The sequence below is a fragment of the Pinus tabuliformis genome, chromosome 3_2 (genome assembly GCF_031772625.1).
Source record: "Pinus tabuliformis cultivar Carrire ecotype Pingquan chromosome 3_2, CPIR1, whole genome shotgun sequence".
Lineage (NCBI taxonomy): Eukaryota > Viridiplantae > Streptophyta > Pinopsida > Pinales > Pinaceae > Pinus > Pinus tabuliformis.
In genome coordinates this window covers 351,840,452-351,860,991 of record NC_142302.1, presented here as the reverse complement: position 1 = coordinate 351,860,991, position 20,540 = coordinate 351,840,452, and positions in this window count along the sequence as shown.

Here is a 20,540-nt window from a genome sequence, read left to right as displayed (position 1 = left end):
TTCCTAATATTATAATTAACTAGAAGAAGTAAATGACTTTCGCTAGTGTATTATGCATTGTATGGACACATAAGGCAATAGGTTAAATTATAATTGGAGATAGTATTTTGTTTAATATATGGAATTAAGGTTATTTGTGATCAGAAAACACAAAACCCCATCAACAATAACCACTAGGGACATTGTTTTTCTTATAAATATCATTATATCATGATGAGATCAATTTATAAAATTTTAATAATTCTAATATTGATTAATAATTTGTAATAATATATCATGTTAACAAGGATGATAATGATGGTGGCTAAATTTTGTTTAGATTAAATTTAGTTTGTCGGAAATTTCTCTTATTCTTTCCAAATTCTATTTCTATATTTAAAAAATCATGTTCCTCAATCATCGTGATTTGATGAGAAAAACAAAATTAGAAAGGTCGGAATTATAACACATATTTTGAAACTAAAATTTAATGTAGGTGTGCATAAGACAATCCAAGAGGAAATGCTTATTATCTCTACCTAGCCAAAGATAATGCAATCATGAACTATCTTGCTATAGAGCTTGCAAAAATACATGAAACACCACCATACAAAAAGTTGTGAAAAGACAAAAGGCTCACATTGTAGATACAATTTCCCAATGTCACCCAATAGTAGTTAAATTAAACAAAATGGCGAGAAACGCTAGCTATTCAACCTTATTTAATTTCAATCATTTTATGATTCATAAAAAAAAAAAAAAAAAAAAATATTACATTAAAAAAAAAATTAAAAGGAAGATTCAATATTTAATCATTTCATATAAATGGTTGAACAAAAGTTTATAGTTTTCAGCGTGACAGGGTATCAAGGAAATTACATGAACTAATATTATTTTGTGAAATAGTTTTTTCCATTGTAAAAAATATATTGAAAAATGACAGCACCTAATATAAGTGATTCTTGATTAATTAATTTCTTGAAAGATAATATGTGGATGGTGGGTTCAACTTTAAACATTTTATGTTAGATATTTTAAAAATTAACGGGTGGATGAACTCATTCCTATATCTTGATTAATCATGAAAAATGACAAATATTCATTACCAATAATCAAAGGAGGTTTAAGATAGTGATCTACCATTCTTACATATATAAATATAGAATTAAGCATAATTACACATATGAAAAAACATTATGCAATTGGGAAATATAATGATAATACAATTTTAAAAGGTATATATCATGACCTTTTCCCTTTTAGCATTACATCATTACTTCTGCCCTTTTAATGTTGTGAGACATCGTCGAGTTCAGGTGAGATATGTTTTAATTAGTTTCGCATAATATAGTTATTTAATGGATTTTAGATTTCTAAATATTTTTAAAGTTGAATTACTTTACTTTATAACATTATATTTTACTATATTTTCAATTGTATTTTATTTTGAACATGTATATTTTGATTTAATTTGGTACTTAATATTTTTAAATCATGTATAATAACTCACCACCAAAGTTAATGACAATTGTTAATATCTATGTTATTCCACAGTATTTAATGTGCTAGGAAATTCCTCACTAAGGGTGCCACAGAGCAGGTTCTTTCTCTAGCTTTGACATCATGACAAGTAAAATGAAGAGGGGATTAGCCATGCACGGTACCTGGTACTCTGCAAGTGCCCCATTCAAATCAAATAATATTCTTACCATATCGCACGAAAAGAGATGTCACTAAATGGAGGTGAGAATATATCTTGCCTTCATTGTTTGATACAACAACATTTCACCATGCTCGTGTTATGATGTTTTTATTTGTCTCTCTTGATTTTTATGTGCAATTCTCATAGTCAACACAAGCAATGGGATTGCATTCTCTTTTGTTATGAGGCAACCTTCAACTCCATCATTCATTGTTAGAGTAGAAATCATACACTACTTAGCTTCGGTTGTGTATGTGTTGATTGGCAATGGCCCTGCTCCTCAGCCTCGCAAATTATTTTCATCCCAAAGCATGCCCAACCCTCCAACCTATGCATCCTAGGACTCACTAGGGTTGCTTCACTATTAAATGGTGGCTTTTCGTTGATCTCCATCAGTGTAATCAACATTGGTTACATAATAGAGGTATCAATGTCAAGGGTAAACTCTTCCTCCTTCAGTATTTGTTTCTTGTATGTCTCGCTTTACTCCAAATTATTGAATTGTGGAGTTGTAGGAACTTGGGCTCCTTTATCATGATGAGATTTGTATTCCACCTTTATATCTGGTTTCTAGTGTTGTTTACCTAATTTCCTTTAAATTCTAGTCCTCTCACTCCTCCACTTCAAGTGTCATTTTCCCAGGGTCATTGAATTTCCATCCTTCACTTAATATGTTTCACTTTCATAGTATTTTTATGCCTTTTCTCTACCTTATCCTGTGAATTCCCCCCTCTTAAACCCTATATATCCTCCTATGCACCTCCTCTCACCCATACCATATCTCCACCTACTATCTATTGACCCTCCCTTCTCCTTATATCAGTATCCCACATGGTCACCCTATTTTACGAAGATAGGGAGGTACACATGGCCATGCCTCTATGTCTAGTCAATGGGATAGTGATGTCGCTTCAACATCTCAATTTCATGTGGAAGCATAAGCCCAGGAGAGCATGGCTCAATACCATGAACTTATCCTCGAATTAATTTGGCAATAAAGTGAACATGTAGAGGCAGAGGTCCATAGGGAAAGGAATTATACCCCAAACTATATGTTGATGTAGCCAAACAGGGATAGACACCAGATATTTGCACCTCAACTAGATCAAGTTTCTTTGGGTACATGTAGGCCATGAATGTTTACTGGCACACTAAAGTACTATTGAGATGTGTTCTTATGGAATGTGTCAATCACCAATAAGAAAGATAAATCACCAAGATGGAAGAGATAATTGACAGCATCAATGATAAACTTACCACTCTCATTAGAGGCTCCACTTGCCACTCCTTCGCAATGGATGACAATACTGTTCAACAAGCTCTGCAGCCTAAAGACTCGATCCATATTTTCCATGTTTTATCATTTTTTTATTTTTTTAGTTTCTATAGTTTTTTAAATGTTGCCTTGTCTATGTATGTCAAGGCTTAGAATATTCAGCATATTTCCATCATTTTTTGCAAATCGTATGCTTTGGTTAAATGTTGTCTCAACAACCTCATACTTTTGAACTTATGTTCTGTTTGGTCTCCCATCAGGTAAACTAGAAACAATTATTTTATAAACTATGTAACTCTCTTTCATAATAATATGAAGTTCCTAACTTCACACACAAAAAAAATGTCATAGACCTTCAAATTTTAAATCAATTACAATTTAATAAGCTATAATCCATTTATCACAATATTAAAAGTTACACACTAAACCATTAAATGTATATAGTAACCTAGATATTTCTTACCCACATTAACGACGACAGTCCCTCAACTAAATGGATTGAGGATGTAATATTGATCCTAAATAATATATATTCTCTTTACGTCCATTCTTTTTGTAATGTCGTTCATTTTATCTATTAACAAGTGATTTTGATTATCTTAAAGTGTTTAGTGTACATTGAGTTCCACATTTTAAAAATCGTGATATTTTGTCAAGATAGTGACAATGTTATATAAAAACATTAATAGATACAAAGCAGCATAGTCCCTACCTCTACTGCTAATTAATTAATTAAGGTCAAGTTTCTTTCTATGTGTCCTGAATTTTCTCATTATTCGAGAATGCCCGCATTTCTGCAATCTGTCATTATTTACTCATTCACATCTCTGTAGTCTGCATAATGAAATACATTTTTGTATAGCTTCGTACATTTATCTAATTGCACTAAGAGACAAAGATAGATTTTATTTCGGGTATGAAGTTTTCGCTCTGCATAATGCTAGATTTAATGAATTATTAGTTGTGATCGTAATTGTGAATCTTGGTATTCAAGGTTAAACAACTAAGGTAGGGAGGCTGCAAAGTGTGGATGTGTAACACCCTCCTCCCACATCTACCCAAGAAACCGGTCAGTCAAGGTAAACATGTGACGAGAGGCCACTATGATATGATTCTACCACCTAAGTCACATTAAGGAAGTGTAACCAATGAAAACACACCATACAGACATCCAACATCATCAACAGAACCCTCAAAAGATAAGTCAGGCACTCAAAAAGCCTGTCCCTGGGTCCCACTATAATTTTTGGTCTCTTGGGCCATAGTTGTTCTCATTCTATGGGCAAGGGAGCGACCAACAACCTAAAGTCACTCTCACAGGCCTGCCTACCAACAATTGTGGACCAAAATTGTCAGTGTTGTTCCAGCGACCCCGAGATTTAAGACACCTTCTCAAGCTCAGAGCCCAGGACACTGCCCAAAACTAATCCATCTCTTCAAACCAGTAAAGTAACATGGAAATGAAAGTACTAAAGAAAATACTTGTTCAAGAACTTGACTGGATCCCTACTAGCCATGATAGGCATTTTGTCAAACATATCGTCGAACTGTAACCTACAGGTGTAAAAAATAGAATTAAGTGTAGGGATCTCGTACTTATCTGAGAATCATTATGAACCATTGTTCCCTCATTCCATTTGTTGCATTATCATCTATTAGGTCATAGATACATTATCCATTCACATACAAGTAAAAGCATGCTAAGAGCCATACATAGTTGTTGTCATAAAAGGTGCATATAACTAGTATAATAGGAATAGAAATATAATAAACATATCAGCCATCAAATCCATAAATACATCAGTACCTTTACACCTGAAAATAAAGGGAATGGATTTCTCATTAATGAATGCAATGAACCAACCAAAGATGGGACTACCACGTTCCACTCAACTGTAGAATGGCTGAGCCAAATCTCTCTTCATCCATTCACCCCCTTGCCATATTCCAAGCATGAATGTGGGATCTCATGGAACACGTCAATCAAAACTCATCCAGGGCTTCTAGAGTCCATCCACCTCAACCCCTCAAACATTGATTCCACCTCACGGTCGGACATCACCAAAACCATCATCAAATCGGTCTCTATTCCAACCATTCAAGGTTCCAAAGCATTTTTCCAACCCAGCTACAGGACTAGTAACTCAGCCCACAACTTTTACCAGGCTCCAGAGCATTTATCCAACCTAGCTACAGGACTAGTAACTCAACCCACAACTTTTACCAGGCTCCAGAGCATTTATCCAACCAAGGCTACGAGACTAGTAACTCAAGCCAAGCTAAGGAAACATGAGAACCAATCAAAAACACAACAAGGAAATAAACCCACAATCACCATGGCTATCCAGGAAATAGCAAGGTGAGGAAATCCATTGTCAATCCCAAACATCTTCCGTGCCAATGATATATCACAACCAACAAACCACATGCATATGCCATGCATGCAAAAACTAGTGAAGAAACCATACATGCAACTCGATACATGCAAGAAAATATGATGTAGTTGTTGATGTTGGTGCCTTCTTGCACTTTCCTTCTCTTTCCTTTTCCTTCTTGCTCCAAGAATCCAAGTATGCCACACCGTCCAAGAGTGCTCCAAGAAAATTCTAAGTGTCCAAGAGTATGAGAGAGAGAATAATGAGAGAGATCTCCAACACTGAACTGACAAAAGGTTACCCACTGATCCTTAGAAGGATTTTTATGAATGAGGCCTCTATTTTCATTCATTTTCCTCCTCACATGAAACATGTGACCTTTCACCTACTTTTTCTCCTAATTTCCATTATTTTCATAAATAAATGTGCCAAAATTCCTTTTAAAGCCTTAGCCATTTCCTTTTCCAATTTCCTTAGCTATAAACAAGCAAATGAACACCCCCATAAGATGTCTTGCCCAACATTTAGCTTGGAATAAGTGTCTCATATATCTGTGCTTATTGTTTTTTAACATTTATTACATGGAATTTTCACCAAGGTTGTTACAGAACCCTCCCCCTTGGGGGACACCGTCCTCGGTGTTCAATCACACATATACCTCAGCAACCTCCTGAAAGAAGACATATGCTCATGGAGCTTTATAACACAACTCGATGCATTATTTACAATGAAAGATCAGGTCAAGAGAAAAAACATCATGACAACATGACAACATACCTCATAGTGGAGATTTATAACACAACTCATTACGATATTTACAATGATCATCATGTTGAGTTCCAACTCATATGACATCATGACATCGTGATAACATAACCACATGATAGCATAGTAACATAACACCCATACCACATAGCGGAGATTTATAGCACAGCTCATTACGGTATTTACATCCATACACGGGTGTACATATAGCAACATCATAAAAATATAGATACCAAAACATATATAAACATATACCAACATCATATATTGGCATATATCAAAAACATCATATAGCATATATCAAACATCATAAAGCATATATCGATCACCATAAAGCATATACTAAACCAACATAAAGAAAATACTAAATCACCAAGAAGCATATACCAAGACATCATAAGAAAATACTAAACCACCATAAAGAAACTACCAAACCACTATAAGCAATCACCAAACCACCATATCAAGTTGCTTTTCCTCAACTGGAAAACAAGGAAGGATACATAGCCTGCATTCGATTCGCCATCTCCCATGTAGCTTCATCAGACCCAAAGTGCTTCCATTGCACTTTAACTTTCTCGATTGCTCTGTTCCGGAGCTTGAGCACCTTTTTCTGCAATATACATTGAGACTTCAGCTATAATTCTCCATCTGGTTCCACCTGCAATATAGACCAGTTGATCACGTTATCAACATCTTTAACATACTTCTTAAGTAATGAGACATGGAAACATCATGAACTTTCAGTATCATAGGCAATGCAAGTCAATAGGCTATTGGCCCAATCCTCTCGTTGATATTGAAGGATCCACAAAATCGTGGTGCCAACTTGCCACATTATCCAATCCGCAAGGAGCTCTTCTTCTGTTTGATGTGAAAGTACACTTGTTCCCCAACCTGGAACTCCTTGAACAACCTATTCCTATCATCATATCTCTTCTGCCTATCCTGTGTTACATTAAGATTCTTATTGATCACCTGCATCTCTTGTTCCATGTCTTCCAACATATATGGTCCAATCAATATCTTGCTAACCGGATCACTCCAACTGATGGGAGTGTTACAACTCCACCCATACAATGCCTCAAAAGGACTCATCCTCAATGACTCTTGATAATCATTATTGTATGAAAACTTAACCAAAGGGAGATACTCTTCCCACTTATGTTGTTAATGCATCACGCACATCCTCAACATCTCCTCTAAAATCCTGTTGACTGCCTCTTTTTATCCATCCATCTATGCATGATAAGTTGTGCTGAAGGCCAACTCTATGCTCATACTTGCAAATAACTCCTTTGAAAACTTGTAAGTGAACTTCACATCCCTGTCTAACACAATATTCTTTGGGACACCATGTAGTCTAACCACATATTTGATAGATACTTGTGCCACATAAATAGCTGAGAATGTAGACTTCACTGGAATGAAGTTTGCAACGTTTGTTAACCTATCCACAATGACCATGATCAAGTCATGTTGCTTCCCTATCTTCGGAAACCCTGTGATGATATCCATGGAAATTACCTCCCATTTCCACTCTAGGATAGCGATTAGCTGTAGCAATCCACCTAGATGTTTTCACTCTGCCTTCACTCATTGAAAATCGAAACATCTAGCCACAAACTCTGCTACATCCCTCTTCATATTCTGCCAATAGTAATATCTCTTCACCATCGTAAGTGTCTTCTGATAACCCGAGTCACCTGAATATGGTTTCACATGAAACTCCCTCAAGGTCACCTTCTTGAGCTCACTAGTATCCTATACATATATCCTGTCATAGAACCTAACCAATCCATCTACTGCAAGATAATAGTCCAATTCATGTGCACCTGCACCTCTACCTATACCTATGCCACCACCTATACATATACATGTACTTATACCTATACCATCACATGTACCATCATCGATACCATCACCGATACCATCACCTGTACCACCATCTGTACCTGTACTCTATTGTAACCTATGCACAATCTCCATATATCTAACATCCTGTTGTCTTGCCCTCAAGATCCTGTCCTGTAAGTCCGTCCCATAGGAGCTCATAGCTTCCAAGTGATGTACCAGTATCTATCTACTAAGAGCATCTACCACCCTATTTTCTTTACCTTTGATGTACCTGGTCTCAAAGTCAAACTCATTGATCGTGGCCAACCATCTAGCCTGCTTGGTATTCAGATTCGCTGGTCAAACAAATACCTCAACCTAATGTGATCACTCATAAGCACAAACCTCATACCAAGAAGATAATACCTCCACATCTTCAGTGCATGTATAATTGTTGCCAAATCAATATCATGCATCGGGTAGTTTTTCTTGTATTTGTTTAGTTTTTGGGACTCATAACATACCACCTGTATGTCCTGCATAAGGATTCCACCAAGTCCTTTATTGCAAGCATCTGTGCATACCATAAACTTTTTGTCTAGATCTGCAATCTATAGTATTGTGGTATTGGTGCATGTGTTAGCAACTGCTTAAGTTGCTCAAAGCTAGTCTCACACTCTTCAGTCCATTCAAACTTATTACCTTTCCTTTGCAATGATGTAATGGGATAAGCAATTTGTGATGAGTTCCTAATGAACCTCCTATAATAGCCTTCCAAACCCATGAAAGATCTCACCTCATCCACACTCTTAGAATCTACCCACTCCATGATGGCCCTTATATTCTCTGGATCCACTACAATGCCCTCCTTGGAGAAAACATGTCCCAAGTAGTGTACCTCAGTCTAAAAGAAGTTGCATTTACTAAGCTTAGCATACAATTGATGTTCTCTCAACAACCTCAACACTATTGCTAAGTGCTCGGAATGCTCTCCCTCATTCTTAGAATATACCAGTATATCATCAATGAATACAATAACAAACTTATCCAAATATGGATGCAACACATTATTCATAAAATACATGAATGTGGTTGGAGCAATAGTTAAGCCAAATGGAACAACAAAAAAATTCATAATTCCCATATCTGGTCCTGAACACATTCTTGTATATGTCGTCCTCTTTTATGCGTACCTGATGGTATCTGAATCTCAAGTCAATCTTCGAGAACATCGCTACTCCCTTCAACTGATCGAACAAGTCATCAATTCTCAGAAAAGGGTATTTGTTCTTGATAGTCACTTTGTTCAACTGCCTGTAATCAATGCATAACCTGAGAGTACCTTCTTTCTTCCTTAAAAACAATATCGGTGTGCCCCAATGTGATACACTTGGCCTAATGTATCCCTTGTCTAACATTTCCTTTAGCTGCAACTTTAACTCAACCAACTCAGGTGTGCTCATCCTAAATGGTGCTTTCAATGTTGGAGTTTCCCCTCGCACTAACTCAATAGAAAATTCTACCTCGCTATGAGGTGGCAACTCTATAATGTCCTCAAGAAATACATCCCTAAACTGCTGTAAAACCGGGTACTTTTTCAACACATCTGCATCCTTAACTTCCTTACCCTTATCACTAGAAATATGTATGGCAAATAGCTTGCACCCTTCCCTACAGCTATGCTTTGCTTGCATAGATGTCACCATCCTAATTGATGTGGCTTTCTGCTTACCCTATAAGACTCTTGGTTCTCCATTGTCATCAACACATTCAATGGCCTTGTCATAGCAGTCAACCTTGGTTTTATGTAGATATAACCAATCCATGCCCAATAACGTATTGTATGAACCCAATGGTAAAACATTCAAATTTTCTACTGTAGGCATACCATTTAATTCAAATGTGAAAGCTCTTACCCAATGATTCACTCGCTTCTTTGTACCTGTATCCAATTGCACTAACCAAGATTTTTCATGCAATTCCTTACTCAAACCACACTTATCCACCAAGTCAATACTAACATAGCTATAATTAGATCCGAGGTCTATTAAAATAGAAATAACTTGATCACAAAGCTTATCATCCATCTTGGTGATATATGCCTAATGCTCTACTTGTTTGTTATCCAAGGCTACATAGATATGTGGAATACTCTGACTAATGTATCCAACAATTTGTGCCTCCTACGCATTGTATATCTTAGGCCTACCACTCTTGTAGTATGGATAATCCCTCCTATGATGATCTCCTCCACAAGTCCAACATTGCACAGGCTCCTTATTCTTCTCCTCATATATGTGTCCATGTCCTCTATCTGATGCATTGAACCTCTTATGGGGTGCAACATTCTCCTTGTTACCCGAATCCTGTGGTCTTACTCACTTCTTGTCCCATTTGGCTATGCTCTTTATTTTACCTCTACAATATAGATTCATCTCAGTTTAGTGCTTCGATTGTTCATAACAATGCTTCAGTTTTCAAATAGCCTCCTCCAATGATCCAGTCTTGTCGAACTCAATCCTATCCTTTGAATGCAACCAGTAACCCACTAATAAATCTCTGAATCTTAGACTTCTCCTCCTTGAGGTAAGGCACATACCTCAACAGGTCGAAGAACTTACTGGTGTTCTGTCATGGATCCCATCTTTAGTTCATGGAATTATTTTTCCCTGTCATCAAAGTATCTCTCTGAAAAATATGTCTTCTTGAATAGTCGCTCAAATTCACTCCAAGTGAGATATTCCTCATTTATGTCCCTGACATTCTTCACGTCTTCCTACCAGATGTTTTCTTTACCTTTAAGACTTAAAGTAGCCCCTCTAGCTTTCATGTTCTTCGCGTAGTCATGCAACCTGAAGAATTTCTTCATACCAATCTTGTGATCTATTTATCTCTCCATAAAAATTAGGTGTCTTTGCCTTCTTAAATTCATCTGGAAAGTATCCCATATCATTCCTCCTATAAGGATGATACCGATGACGATCATAGTGCTTATCTGAATCAGAACTAGAATCATACCTGTGTCTATCCCTTCTCCTCTCTGTAGTTTCCAACAATTTTCCATCTCGAATTGTATCATCTCTATCGAATCGATGACCACCATGCTATCTACTACTGTATGCCCCATTAGTTTTATCTTCCTGCTCGTGACTGATCCGTATTGGTCCTTTTCACTGCAAATCCGACAAGCTCCAACGTATTATTGCATTCACCTATGCTAACGTTTCCTATGATTGTATGATTCTGTCATTATCTTCCTTACAACTCCTTATCTCCTCCTTTAAACTTCTCAATGTAACTACCAAGTTAGAGGGGTTCCCAACACCATACTTCTCTTCGGATTCGTAGGGAGAGTCTCTATAGTGAACGCTAGGGATTTGATATTTCTTCCTGCAATGCAAAGTATATTAGATAAACCAATCACAATAAACCAATGTACCTTAGTAGCCCGGGGAGGACACTTTTCTGCAAGATTACCAAATCAGCGTGATACATGTATAACATAATCACAACAGCATATAGACATACGCGAGTAAATGTATCAACTCATAAACATTACTCCAACTAGGATCCAGTCATCAATGTAAGGCCATATCAACAATGCATGCTATGACCTGATGCATGAAAACAACCATTACTCCATTGTACCCACTGCCACATGAAACCAACAGTATGCATAAGCAATGCCAAACCAACAACAAATACACATAACTACATGTAGTCGAACATAATCGGTCAGTTCTTGTAATCAACCTACAAGACTGATGCATACAATCAAAATTTTCAAAAATGTAACCTAACATATAGGGATGTAAGTAGGTACCATGAAATCAACATGTAAGCGACATATAACCATAATACAACCCTAAGCCGACATTAAGAAATTGCAATAAGTATATAAGTGTAAGACACACACATGCAATGGACATGCATGCATGATCAACAAATAGCCCACCCAATCTGAGGGGTGAACCATGCTCTGATACCAATCTGTAACACCCTCCTCCCACATCTACCCAAGCAACCAGCCAACCGGTGTAAACATGTGATGAGAGGCCACTATGATATGATTCTATCACCTAAGTCACATTAAGGAAGTGGAACCTATGGAAACACACCATATAGACATCCAACATCATCAACAGAACCCTCGGAAGACAAGTCAACCACTCATATAGCATGTCCATGCGTCCCAATATTTTTTGTCTCTTGGGACATATTCACTCTCATGTTATGGGCAAGGGATTGACCAGCAACCTAAAGTCACTCTCACAGGCATTCCTACCAGCAACTGTGGACCAAAATTGTTAGTGTTGTGCCAGCGACCCTGGCATTTAAGCCACTTTCTCAGGCTCAGGGCCTAAGACACTGCCCAGAACTAATCCATCTCTTCAATTCAGTAAAGTAACATGGAAATGAAAATCCTAAAGAAAATACTTGTTCAATACCTTGATTGGATCCCTACTAGCCATGACAGGCATTTCGTCAAACATATCGTTGACATGTAACCTACAGGTGTAAACAACATAATTAAGTGTAGGGATCTTGTACTTATCTAAGAATCTCTATGAAGCATTTTTGCCCTCATGCCATTTGTTGCATTATCATCTATTAGGTCATAGACACTATATCCATTCACATACAAGTGAAAATATGTTGAGAGGCATACATAGTTGTTCTCAGTACCTTTACCCATATAACCAGTATGATTCCACCTCACAGTCGAACATCACCAAAACCATCATTAGATTAATCTCTATCCTAGCCATTCAAGGCTCCAGAGCATTTGTCCAACCCGACTACGGGACTAGTAATTCAACCTACATATTTTACTGGGCTCCAAAGCATTTGTCTAACCAAGGCTACGGGTCTAGTAACTCAGCCCACCAAGGGCTCCATTGTCCAACCCAGGCTACGGGACTAGTAACTCAACCCAAGTTGTTCCAGGGATCTAGAGCGTTTTTTCAACCAAGGCTACGAGACTAGTAACTCAACCCAAGCTAAGGAAACATGAGAACCAATAAAAAACACAACAAGGAAATAAACCCACAATCACCATGGCTATCCATGAAATGGCAAGGCCAGGCAATCCACTGTCAATCCCAGCCATCCTCCGTGTCACTGATAGATCACAACCAACAAACCACATGCATATGCCATGCATTCCAAAACTAGTGAAGAAACCCATACATGCAACTCGGTACCTGCAAGCAATTATGATGTAGTTGTTGATGTTGATGCCTTCTTGAGCTTTCCTACTCTTTCTTTTCCCTTCTTGCTCCAAGAATCCATGTATGACACACCCTCCAAGAGTGCTCCAAGAAAACTCTAAGTGTCCAAGAGTATGAGAGAGAGAATAATGAGAAAGAGCTCCAACATTGAACTGACAAAAGGTTACCAACTGATCCTCAGAAGGATTTTTATGAATGAGGCTTCTATTTTCTTTCATTTTCCATTATTTTACTTCATTTTCCTCCTCATACGCAACATGTGACCTTTCACCTCCTTTTTCTCCTAATTTCCATTATTTTCGTAAATAAATGTTCCAAAATGCCTTTTAATGCCTTAGTAATTTCCTTTGCCAATTTCCTTATCCATAAACAACCAAATGAACACCCCCAAGGATGTCTTGCCCAACATTCATCTTGGAATAATTGTCCCATTCATCCGTGGTTATTGTTTTTAACATTTATTACATGGAATTTTCACCAGCGCTGTTACAGGATGGGCGGTGAACGTTTTCCTTTTGTGGAGTGTGGAGGTGGAGTCAAAGTTTTTATTATGTCAAGTGCTTCTCCACACTCACTTATCTTTGCACATACCCCTTCTTCACACACAATTTCTTCACACACACTTTCTCCCACACTTATCACACACATTTTCTCCACATAGAAAATTTGTAGTGGCTTCATATTAAATTATTATTTCAAATCTACTTCCACATGTTTCTTCAGTCCCCCCACCTGCCTTTACGTAAGGCACCTAAAACCCCTATCATTCTCGTATAATTGGGCAAAGCAGTAGAAATATTGGGAATAACAGTGTCAGAGCACTCACTTACGAAATCACCACTTGCAAAATAAACTTTTTTTTCAATGCCTCAACTTCATATACTAAATTATTTTTATGCACACTGCAGAGGAAAAAAATTTGACTTGATATAGTCCCTTCTCCTTAATAAAATCACCCACACTCAATTTCTCTACACACCTTTTTTGTCGCACATCCCTTGTAGCCTTTCTCCTTCCTTTGTATATCACAAAATTGGCCTTTTTTTTATTCCTCGACTACCCATATTAAATTAGCCTTATGTGGAGTGTAGAGGAAGAAAGCTTAAATCAATATAGTTCCTTCTCTTTAACAAACTCCCCCACACACGATTTCTCTTGCTCTTCCCATACACCCTTTCACCACAAAACGAAATAGTAGCAGTTAGCCACCCCCCTGGCATTTCTGAAATCATTGGGTAGAGAAATGTCCCAAACCTAATCGATAGTCAATGGACCAAGGTATAAAAATAAATAAATAATTGAATGCTTTGATGCTTTTGTATTCTATTTCCTACAGAACAATTAGAATTGGCACAACTCATTTTTCCTTGTAGGTTATTTACTTAAGCTTTTGTCTCAATTTCGTGAGTTCATCTATGAATTTAGATATTGTTGAATCGAATTTGTCCATTTGTAAGGATCCTACAAAAATAGGTAGATAAAATGATAGAGGGAGAAGCTTTCATTGTGGAGAGTGCAGATATTTCCTTATAGATGTGGTACTCTAGCTCTTACATGTAGGTTTTAACCCCGTACAGAAATTACCTGCATACGAATTCTAAAACACAGAAAATAAACAATGTGAGAGCATAACACATAAAACACATATACACAAAGATTTTCCCCTGGATCCCAAAACCAGGACTACTAGCTTGATTTTTCATTATGTTCCTTCCAATGTTACAATACATATTTATACATGTCGAAGCATCCAATACCATGGACCGAAAAACCATCGCGTCCAAAACCATGGACCAAAAACCATCGAGTCCAAAACCATGGACCGAAAACCATAGGTAGGTTCACCCAACCTAATATAGGGTCCAAAAAAAAAATTCCCGGGGTGCTACCCCAGACCCCGTAGAGGGGGGCTACCCACCCCCCTCAAACCCCCCCTGTGATCCCCCCATTGCGCAATCGACGCAACGAAGGGGGGGCTCCGCCCCCCCTCTAACCCCTCGATCCACTACGTAGGTTAGTCGTGGAAAGAATATAACACAACCCAACATTCTCCCACTTGTTGTTTTCTTTCCACAGGGGGCCATAGTCGAGCTTAGTCATTTTTCCAGTCCTGAAATGCCCATTATTTCTCTACACCAAGAGAACTTATCAGAGCTCACAGATTTTTTTAATGCATCTGCAGTATTCTTCAAAGTGTCCACCTTTACCAGCAACACCTTTTTGTCTTCTATCATATCCCTCACAAAGTGATACTAAACATCAATGTGCTTTGTCTTTCACTGATAAGCAGGGTCCTTTGCCAAGAAAATTGCACTTTGGCTGTCACATTCTATCCTTATAGCTCGTGTACTAAACCCATGCTTGAGCACAATTTCTGCAATCAAACTACTTCCTTGCTTGCATGAGTGGCTGCCATGTATTTTGCCTCTGTAATTGATAGTGCCACTACAGATTGTTTCTTACTCATCCAACTGACTGCACCTCCAAATAGGTTAAAAACATACCCACTTGTAGATCTTCTCTGATCTAGATCTCCAGCCCAGTCTGCATCAACAAAGCCACGAATATCCAATGCTTTGTCCAATCCTGGTCTTCCTTTGTAGCACAAACCATAATCACTAGTGCCATGCAAATACCTGAAAACCCGCTTCACTACTTTCCAGTGCTCCTTCCTTGGTTTTGACATAAACCTGCTCAATACACCCACTGCATGTGCAATGTCTGGTTTAGTACATACCATCACATAAATCAGGCTACCAACTGCACTTGCATATGGAATACGGTACATGTCCTCTTCCTCTTCTTGTGTCTTGGGACACTGTTCAGCAGATAACTTTACACCTACAGGAATAGGAACCTTCACCGGTTTACTATCCTGCATATTAAACCTCTGCAATATTGTTAATACATACTTCCTATGGTTTAACCAGAGCTTCCTCCAGGGAAAATTTTAAGAACCCCCCCTAAATTTATAAATATAATAAATGGGCGAATCTCCATGGTATATAGGAAAAATGGAAGGCGATTTTATCAATAATTTAATATGTATATATAATTTTTTGGCGAATCTCTCACCAAGCATGGCGAATATTTTACTCAATTATAAAATCTTGTAAGATCTTGGTACTACCATGGGTTATCATAAACCTGGAGCTTAAAAAAAAATTAAATACATTAAATTACAACATCCATTTTTACACTTGATTTACCAAGCCCCAAGAGGGATCAAATCCTTTTTCACTCTATGCTAGTTTGCATATCATGATATTTGATACCTCTCGAGGGGGATCAAATATTTCTTCACTCTATGCTAGTTTTCATATCATGATATTTGATACTGCTCGAGGGTTAGTAGATCCAGAGTAAAGATGGATCTATGCTGGTTTAATTCCCCCATTTAAATAGGCAACATTCTATGTGAATACCATGTGCCATTTTGGTGAATACCATGGGTCAATACCATCTGCCATTTTGGTGAATACCATGGGTCAATACCATATGCCATTTTTATTTTTATTAATACTAATATTAGGGTTAATAATGTTTTTTTGCATGGTATTAATAACAATCTAGTCCATGGTATTTGTCCCGTAGTATTTTGCCCATAGGTTTCACCTAAATATAACACATTTTTTTAGTGTTCTTAAATATAAGGTGACTTATGGAGTAAATATAAAAAAATGTTTTATTTGTTTACCATACCTCTCGTTTATTTATATTTTTATTAATTTACCATACCTCTTTTACAAATATGGTATTTGGCCCATAGGATTCACTTAAATAAAACCTCTTTCTTGAGCCTTAATAAATTGTTATGGACTAAATATAAAAAGAGGTTTTATTTATTTACGATACGTCTAGTTTATTTATATTTTTATTTATTTACCATACCTTTTGAGTAAGTATAAAAAGAAGTTTTATTTATTTACCATACCTTCAGTTTACTTATATTTTTATTTTTTTACACCCTTGCATGTATATAAGGTGACTTATGGAGTAAATATAAAAAATGTTTTATTTATTTACCATACATCTCATTTATTTATATTTTTATTAATTTACCATACCTCTTTTATAAATATGGTATTTGGCCCATAGGATTCACTTAAATAAAACCTATTCTTGAAAATGGGCGAATGGATTCACTTAAATAAAATCTATTCTTGAAAATGGGCGAATGGAAGGTTGTAACTCCTAATTTCAAGGGCTAAATTTACCTTTTTTACCCTCTCCCTTAAAATAAGGTGGGCTATTTGAGGTGATTTGTAAAAATGTACTATGATACAAAATATTCGCCCACTAAAAATTTAAAACCCCTTAATTTCGCCAAAGGGCGAACATTCGCCCCTAAAATTTTCTATGGCTTCCTCTTTGCCTGATCTCTTTTAATTTCCATGCCCAAAATATAGTTTGCAGCACCAAGATCTCTTCATGTCAAATTTGGAGGACAATTGGGTCTTCAAATCCTGGATAATTTCTTTGTCATTTCCAACCAGAAACATATCATCCACATACAAGACTAGATAAATAACATGGTCACCAATTAATTTAAAATACACGCAGTGATCTGCTTTGCTTCTAGTGAAGCCAAGTCCCCGTATAAATTTATCAAATTTTTGATACCACATCCTTGGTGATTGTTTTAACCAATATAGAGACTTCTTTAACTTGCATACTAGTTCTTTTACCCTTCACAGCAAAGCCTTCAGGTTGCTTCATGTAGATATTCTCTTCCAAATCCCCGTGAAGAAATGTTGTCTTCACATCCATCTGTTCTACCTCAAAATCAAAAGCAGCAGCAACAGATAAAAGTAATCTAATAGAAGTTACCTTGGCAACAAGAGAAAAAAAATATCACCAAAATCAATTCCCGGCACCTGGGAATAACCTTTTGCTACCAACCGAGATTTTTATTTCTCCACCTTTCCTTATTCATTTGTCTTCTTCTTGAACACCCATTTGCTTCCAATGGGTTTCCTTCTAGCTGGCAACTCCACAAGATCCCAAGCCTCATTTTTGTGCAAAGATGCCATTTCATCAACCATGGCCTCTTTCCATAGTTTTCCATCCTCTGAATCTACTGCTTCCTTCACAGTTCTGGTATCATCATCAGTAATAGATAAATCAAAATTTGAACAGAAAGCAGATGGACTATACCTTTCTAGCTGCCTTCTCTCTCGAACTGATCTTCTTACACCCGGAGTTTGTGGCTCTTCATCTTCTGATTCCTCCTCTGTTGTAGAGTCTGATTCTTCCTCCTTTAGCTAAAACTCTATCTTCTCAGGTTCCTTTGGTTGGAATTCATGTTTAATAACATCTTTCACCTCTCTGAACACCACATCTCGGTTGTACACAACCTTCCTTGTTGTTGGGTTCTAAAGCTTATAACCCTTTAAACCATCCTTATACCCAATAAAGATGCACTTTTTAGATTTACTATCCAACTTGGTTCATTTCTCCTTTGGAACATGTACATATGCATCACATCCAAATACCCTCAGATGTGAAAGAGAGGTTTCTTACCAATCCATACCTCTTGTGGAGTCTTATCCTCCAACGTTGATGAAGGTGATCTGTTGACCAGGTAACATGTTGTCTCCACCACCTCTGCCCAAAATTCTTGTCATAACCTGACACCACTGAGCATGCTTCTTGCCCTTTCCATCAATGTCTTCTTCATTCTTTTTGCAACTCCATTTTTCTGAGGTGTATATGGAGTAGTCTTCTGCCGTGCTATACCACACTTCTTACAGAATTATTCAAATTCCTTACTGCAAAACTCTCCATCGTTATCTATCCTCGGCACCTTTATCTTCTTCTCTGTCTGGTTTTCCACCAGAGCCTTAAATTCTTTAAACCTATCAAAGACTTCAGATTTCTTCTTAAGGAAATATATCCATGTATTCCTTGAGAAGTCATCTATAAATGATACATAGTACACAGACTTACCCAGTGATGGAACCTTCACAGGTCCAAACACATCACTGTGCACAAGCTCTAATATCTGTTTCGCCCTCTTACCACCAGAGGGGAAACTCACTCGATTCTGCTTCCCATATACACAATTTTCACAGAAATCAAAATCCAGAGAGCTATTGCTCATACCTTCTACCATACCTTTACCATGAAGTATTCGAATGCCCTTCTTTCCAATATGTCCAAGCCTTTGATGTCATAGCATGGTCTTCTCTCTAGAGACCACTAGATTTTCTGCTCCACTTTCAGGAACTACAGAACTGTTGCACCCATGAACAACAGTGCTACCTTGCAGCTTGTACAGAGTTCTAGTTCGAACTCCCGCATCAATACCATTGCTCCTCGAACCCTCTTGCAGGTATCCTTCTCAAACACTATTTTTGCACCAGCATCATCCAGCTTGCTTACAAAATTCATATTTCTAGCCAATGCAGGAATATGTAGAACACCCGGAAGTGTTCTAACCCTTCCACCTTGCAACTTCAACTTTACTTTTCCGTGACCAATGATTCTAGCCTTCCTATCATCCCCTAAGAAGACATCACCACCATCATATTTATCATACTCGCAGGACCACTCTCTATGGGGAGTGAAGTGAAAGGATGCACCTGAGTCAATCAACCATGCCTCATGATCTACATGTGTACTTGAAGAAGCCAAGTACACATCCCCACCTTCATCTGAGGTGGTTTTTGCCTCTGCAGAAGGAGCATCATTAGATCCCTTTCCTTTGTCAGGAGTTTTAGATTTACAGTCCCTTTTTTAGTGCCCTTCCTTTCCACATTTCCAGCACACCACCTTTATAGGTTTTCCTGGAGATTTAGATCTCCCTCTTGATTTAGATCTCCCACTCGATGACTTATTTTTGTTTCTATTCTGGGACCGTCCTCGTATAGACAAGGAATCGTCATTATGGCTCTCCATATCTTTTTGTCTCATCTCCTCTGTCAGCAAGGATGATACTATTTCATCAAACTGCAAGGCAGTTGCTTTGCTACCTATTTCAATAACCAGACGATCCCACGAATCTGGTAGAGAACAAAACAAACTGATGCACTTATCTTCATCTGAAATTTTAATATCAACAGATGCTAACTAACTTACCACAGTATTAAATGCGTTCAAATTCTCTTTCACCGAGTCTCCATCTTTCATCCTCAGGTTATACAGATTTTTCTGCAAGAACAGTTTATTCACTAGAGACTTAGATTGGTACAAAGTCCCTAACTTGTCCCACAAAGCCTTCACCGTAGCTTCCCCTGATACATTCAGCAATACTGAATCTGAGACACACAATCGTATTTTGCTCTTTGCCTTCCAATCCAACTTCTTCCATTCTTCATCGAACACTCCCGTTGGTTTAGTACCCGGATCTATCGTGATCCACTAATCTTTATCCA